Source organism: Belonocnema kinseyi, chromosome 8 (genome assembly GCF_010883055.1).
Source record: "Belonocnema kinseyi isolate 2016_QV_RU_SX_M_011 chromosome 8, B_treatae_v1, whole genome shotgun sequence".
Classification (NCBI taxonomy): Eukaryota; Metazoa; Arthropoda; class Insecta; order Hymenoptera; family Cynipidae; genus Belonocnema; species Belonocnema kinseyi.
In genome coordinates this window covers 134,254,562-134,260,719 of record NC_046664.1, presented here as the reverse complement: position 1 = coordinate 134,260,719, position 6,158 = coordinate 134,254,562, and the positions used below count along the sequence as shown (strand labels likewise).

The following is a 6,158-nucleotide window of genomic DNA, read 5'->3' as shown; positions in this document are numbered from 1 at the left end:
ATACAATCATAAAGTAAAGCTGAACATTTTTTTAAATTTTACATTAAAGAAGGTTCTCAAAGCACCTACGGCCTTGACGATTACATTCTCATTGCCATAATCGCGCTTCACGCTCTACTGTTATAGTATACAGGCTCTAATTAAAAAAAATTTGGGCTTATCGAAAAATTCGGCTAAAATCGTTTTAAAATATATTTGATATATAGTGAAGATTTTTAAATCTATGAAAGCAATCATTTTTTCTATTTTTGAAGATTTGCAAATTTTTGAAAAGTATATGTCTTTTCTAATTTTCATCGAGATTAAAAATTTTATTTGGATAATTTGCAAGTCTTTTACATATCTGTAAGAAACTTTGACAAAAATTCATAAAATTTCAACAACAAAAATTTCAAAATTTTGAAAATGAACTCAATTTTTTCATTTCGATTCGAAATATCTTATTAACCAACTTAACCTTTATTTTGGGGACCTTCAGAAGTGTATCAAATGTGGACTCGATTGTTCAAAATTCTTCAAAAGTTAGCGTGGCTACAAGATTCAGGTAACCATACATACAGACATACAGACAGACACCGACATAATTTTATTATTTTCGGATTATGTGCGTGCCGAAACGTAAAGACCCGTTAAAAACCAGAGATTAAAATTTGGACGATTACATTACACTAACGTTTTTAATTTTCATCCAAATTAAAAATTAAAATATCCAAATTAAAAATAATTTAAACTATTTAAATTAAATTCATTTTATTTAAATGAATAATTTTCTGTCGAAACTATTGTTCCTCTATTAGTTAATGCCGATTCATAATCTCTACTGAGTGGGTACGAGAAAAAAATTAAGTTACGATTAAACAAGCCAGTTTCCCATTTGAAACTCACTCTAACCTATAAGCGGGTATCTGGAATTACAGTGACAGATGCGCTATTCAGAAGACCTCAAAATTCATTCAAATGCAGTTGAATGGGTTTTTGTTTCCTGGGTAACAGGTAAAAAGGCTTCAACAGGCACATGAAATCTTGGTGTCTTTGTCATGAAAATAATTTATTTTTCTATGTTAAGAGTGCATTAAACCCATTAGAAATTGAATATTGTGCATAAGAAGCAAAAGCCCAAGTAAGTGTATTTTTCCACATAATATTAAAAATTTAACATAAAAAGTAGTATCAATTTTATGTTGACGTTTGCTTCTTTTTGTGAGCCTGAATCTCCATCTTTTAATTAGTAGATTATTTTTAAAAAATGAGAAAAACTTTAAAATAAAGTAATTCAATAATAACATTATATTTATCCACCTTTTCAGATTAAATTGTTTTTACTTTTATATAGTTTATCAAAAGTATTGATAGGTTAGATTTGATTTTACAAAGAAATAATTCATTAAAGCATGATTTCCGCATCAGTTATAAAGCTTCTTTAGAGAATTAAGAAAGTATTATTTATAAGTTCAAGTTAATTAATAAATATATTTTAATATTAAAAAAAAGTCAGATAAAAGGTTCTGAATGAATATCTATTTTTCGCAGCAAAATGGCACTAAGTAAATGTAAGTTTAATTTTGATTTACAAAGAAAGTTTTCAGCATTTGAAAAATATGGCCCAAACGAAAGCAGTATTCGGTGCAAAACATGCGATGCAACTCTATCTATTGCAAACAAAGGCTGTGGTGATATTGAGTTGCATGTAAGGACAGAAAAACATAAATCGAACCTGCGAAACCAAAACAACGTTCACCTCGATAATTTTATGCAAAAGGATCTTATCAGCATGAAAAATGAGAAGCTTGCTCGAGTAGGAGAAGCAACCCTGCATTTCACACAGTACATCACCAAATCTATAGATATACTGATTGCTATACAATTCTTCATAAAAGTATTTACAAAGATTCGAAAGTCGCCGAACTCATGTCAAGTGCCAGAACAAAATCTGAAGCCATCGTCAACAATGTGTTAACACCTGAATCTGAACACTTATTTAGAGAAAATTTGAAGAACATTTCGTATATAGGCGTACAAACCGACGCAAGTAATCATGCCGCGATAAAATTGTTTCCAAATTGTATTCAGTATTTTGATTATAAAAATGGGGGAATTCAACCTAAAATTCTTGATATCCAAAGTACCAAAAATGAAACATCTGAAACTATTTCAAGCATAACCCTTGAAGTCTTAAACAAGTTTAATCTAAAAGAAAAATGCATAGCTTTCACCGGTGATAATTGTAATGCTAATTTCGGTGGTAGAAATGGGGACGGTGAGCAAAACGTTTTTGCTAACTTAAAACAAATGTTGACAGAAATTTTAATCGGTGTAGCTTGTCCCGACCACGTTTTAAAGAATACAACGCACAAAGGCACACATTCTTTGCCAATTTATCTTGAATCTATCATTGTAAAAGTGTACAACTAATTTTCAATTTAAGCTGCAAGAACCAACGAGTTTAGAGAGTTTAGTGAGTATTCCGAAACTATCTTCCGAGCTTTACTGAAGCATTCGAAATCAAGGTGGCTATCACTATTTCCAGCAGTTCACAAATTTCTTCAATTATTTGATCCTTTAAAGTCCTAATTTTTATCTATAGACAAACCATTAAAGGTTTCACAATCTTTCTTTGATTGTCACTTTGGAGAATGTTACTTATGGGCGGTGCACTCGCTAATGGCTATGTTTCATCTGCATATAGAAAGTATCTAGAGGGAAAGGAATTCACTGTTGGAAGTAACCACCATTTTAGAGAAATGCTGAAAGTTATTACAAGATAGAATCTCGCAAAAATTGTTGCCTATGTCTGTTCGACAATTACTAAAAAAAGCTATGGAAGATGGTTTTGAAAATAAAGCAGAAACTGTACAAGGCGAAATTTTTAACATGTGCGTGGTATGCTTTGAGTATTTAGAATCTTGGTTAAAACTTTTTGAAGAACTTAAGTGCTTTGGGTAGATGATCCCTGGCGGACCAAAGAAACCGAAAGGAGCCTCTACAAAGTACCCGTAAAGACCCCATTGGGTCCTCATTCGGTTCCTTTTTAAAAAACTCAAAAAAACAGCAAGATCAACTTTTAAACTGTTGGAATTCGGATTCTAAGTTAAATTTTCTATTAGAAACGTACGGAGTAATCGCAATACTTTTTTTTCAGCGCTAAAAAATTTTTAAAAATGTCATTAAATTCTGCAGAAGGTGACTCAAACCGCATCCATAACACAGCTCAAGTAGTACGAGGTGTGTTCAAAAAGTAAGGTGACTTTTCAATTTTCACGGGCTACGTACATTTAAGTTTCACATTTTTTGTTTTGTTGTGTTGCTACACTCATCGAGATCATACTATATGTTCACAATTTTGAATATATAGCTCGTGTTGTTTTTCTGGCAGAGGCGTAAAAGGTTAGAAGGGTTTGGTGTGCTCGGCGATTTTCTTCTTTCGATAAAAATGGAGCAAAGAGTTTGCATTAAATTTTGTGTGAAAAATGGAATCCAGTGCTCTAAAGCTCTGGAAATGTTGATAGTTGCATACGGTGAGTCTACTCTGAGTAAGAAAAATGTGTATAAGTGGTACAAGCTGTTCCAAGAAGGCCGAGTGGATGTCGAAGACGAACCTCGCCCGGGACGTCCCACCGCGTCAACAGCAGATCAAAACGTTCAAGCTGTGGATGAAATGGTGTTGAAAAATCGCCGAATTACCATCAGAGAAGTTGCTGAAGATATTGGCATATCGGTTGGCTCATGCCATGCTTTCTTTTCGGACGTTTTGGGCATAAGACGTGTGTCAGCGAAATTTGTTGCATAACTGCTTAATTTTGATCAAAAGATCCATCGCATGACCATCGCTCAGGAGATGTTGAATAAAGACAATAATGATCCTGATTTTCTCAAAAGGGTTATAACTGGGGACGAATCGTGGGTATATGGTTATGACGTCGATACTAAAGCCCAATCGTCTCAGTGGAAGCATCCTGAGTCTCGAAGACCGAAAAAAGCACGTCAGATCGGTCAAATGTGATGGTTTTGCTCACTGTCTTCTTCGATTACCGTGGCGTAGTGCATCGGGAATTCTTACCACAAGGTCATACTGTCAATAAGGAATATTACCTTCAAGTTATGCGTCGTTTGCGAGAGGCGATACACAAAAAACGTCCGGAACTTTGCAAAAACAATTCGTGGCTTTTGCATCACGATAATGCACCTGCTCATTCATCGTTGCTTGTGAAAGATTTTCTGACCAAAAACAGGACCACAGTCATTGTTTAGCCTCCATATTCACCGGATTTGGCCCCCAGTGACTTTTTTCTTTTCCCAAAACTGAAGAGACCCATGAAAGGACATTGATTTTCAACGATTAAGGAGATAAAAACTGCATCGCTGAAAGAACTCAAGGCTATACCACAAAATGATTATCAGAAGTGCTTCGATGATTGGAAAAAGCGTTTGCACAAGTGTATTATATCTAAGGGGGATTACTTTGAAGGGGACAACATAAATATTGAGGAAAAATAAATACTTTTTGAGAAAACCATAAAGTCACCTTATTTTTTGAACACACCTCGTATATTGCGCGCGAAGTTTATACATATAATACTCTCTCATTTGCAACGCAGCGTTGTTGTTTGAGGTTTCCACTGCATGAAGCTAATAAGTAAAATTGTGGTTCTCAATGTCTCGTTCAAAAGTGTTTTGGGGCTCAAAGTCCGAAAATGGACAGTTTTCGAGTTATAGAGGGTTAAACATCCAACCCTTTTAAGAAACATTACCAAATATCTCGAAGACTGCAGCTCTGCGAAAAAAATGTTCCCTATGAAAGTTATTGAGCTCTAACGGGGAAATGCAAAAAAAGTCATGGTCTTAAGATATAGGTCATTTTTCAAGGTCATTCAATGTGAACTTGTCATTTATTACTAATATTCAGCCAAAAAAGACAAGATATTAAGAGGAAATCAATATAGAGCCCATAAAGGCAAGAAATGAGAATGACTTAGTCAATAACCAGCCAGTGAAGGAAAATCATCTTGACCCCCTCCCCCTCAAAAAAGAAAACAAAGAACAAAATAATATAAAATAAGTGCTGGCGCGCGCAGCGCGCAGGTGTGATACGCCCCATTGGCTAGAGAATGACTGAATCTCGCTCATGTCTTACCTTCATTGGCCGGATATTGTCTAAATCTAGCTCATTTCATGCGTTCATTAGCTAGATATGGACAACATCCTGGACAAATCTTGCCCTCATTGGCTAGATAACGAATAAATGTCGCTCATGTCTTACCTTCATTGGCTAGATAATGACAAAATCGCACCCATGACTTGCCCTCATTGCCTGGCTGTTGACTAAGTCCTTCTCATTTCTTGCCTTTATGGGTTCTATATTGATTTCCTCTTCATATCTTGTCTTTATTGGCTGAATATTAGCAATAAATGACAAGTTCACATTGAATGTCCTTTAAAACTGACCTGTGTCTTAAGGCCTTGACTTTCTTTGTATTTACCCGTTAGAGCCCAATAACTTTCATAGGGAACATTTTTTCGCAGAGCTGCTGTTTTCGAGATATTTGGTAATGTTTCTTAAAAGCGTTGGATATTTAACCCTCTATAGCTCGAAAACTGCCCATTTTCGGACCTTGTGCCCCATAACACTTTTGATCGAGACATTGAGAACTACAATTTTACGAAGTTTAATCGAAATCGACCGAAAGCCATTTCATGTACATTTGCTGCGGGGTCCTTTATCATTGATTCATCAATTCAGAGAACTGAAAATGATCAAGTGGCTTCATATTTGTGGAACTGATTCTGAATCTGTGAACTGAAAAGTGTACAATAGTTAAAAATTCTAAGTGCAGTTTAACTGCAATTAATTTAAAATTATTATGTGAAAAGTGTTAGTATATGCGTGTTTCTGTGACTTCTTATGTCTCTTCTAAGTAGGGTCTCATTCACACATTCTAACCATTCTTTCCGCGGTCTACCTCTGGGTACGTTGCTATTTACTTTACCTTGATACACTTGTTTCGTTAGTCGTTCATTTGGCATTCTCTCAACATGTCCGAACCATCTTAACCGAACTAATCAACTTGTTCAATTCTCTCATCATTTAATAAAATATTGCATAACGTTTTCTCACTCTTTCCTTCGAACACCATAGTTTTTGTTTTATTTGCGTTAATTTT

The 6,158-nt window shown here is 34.8% G+C and overlaps 1 protein-coding gene across 1 annotated transcript in view; it reads right to left on the bottom strand.

Moving 5' to 3' along the window:
- The window catches only part of LOC117178714 (inactive dipeptidyl peptidase 10), a 1,065,008-nt gene that overhangs the window by 623,106 nt on the left and 435,744 nt on the right, over nt 1–6,158 (bottom strand). The gene's annotated exons all lie outside the window — the stretch shown is intronic.